Below are 450 nucleotides of genomic sequence, written 5' to 3' on the forward strand. Positions count from 1 at the left end.
AGCACATTCAAATGAAAATTACTCTTAATTAAAAACATTTATCCACAGTATGAAATAATTTCATATTTAAAGTACTTTCAGAAGTTTGAATTCTTAATATGAACAGACTTTTTCCTTTGAGGCAGCAGGTGAAGATGAACCACCCTGACAATTATTACAGTGTACTGTATAAGCCTGAACACTGATCATCAGACATTTTGAGTTGCTTTTTTCTGTGGTGATGTTGCAACTTGTTGTTAACTTTAGAAGAATCAAGTGGACCACTGCACCATTGCTCACATCTGGTTCTTATCTTGACCAGAGAGGGGTCACCAAACACCTGTAAATACGATCGTGGATCTTTGAGTTCAGTCACACTGCTGCAGGGCCTGCTAAAAGCCGCTATAGATATTGCAACAGTTTAAAAAGGAAAATGCCTCTGGAGGACTTCCTGAAGGAGCTGTGGCAGTG

Source organism: Cyprinodon variegatus, unplaced genomic scaffold, assembly GCF_000732505.1.
Source record: "Cyprinodon variegatus isolate N-32 unplaced genomic scaffold, C_variegatus-1.0 Scaffold482, whole genome shotgun sequence".
Lineage (NCBI taxonomy): Eukaryota > Metazoa > Chordata > Actinopteri > Cyprinodontiformes > Cyprinodontidae > Cyprinodon > Cyprinodon variegatus.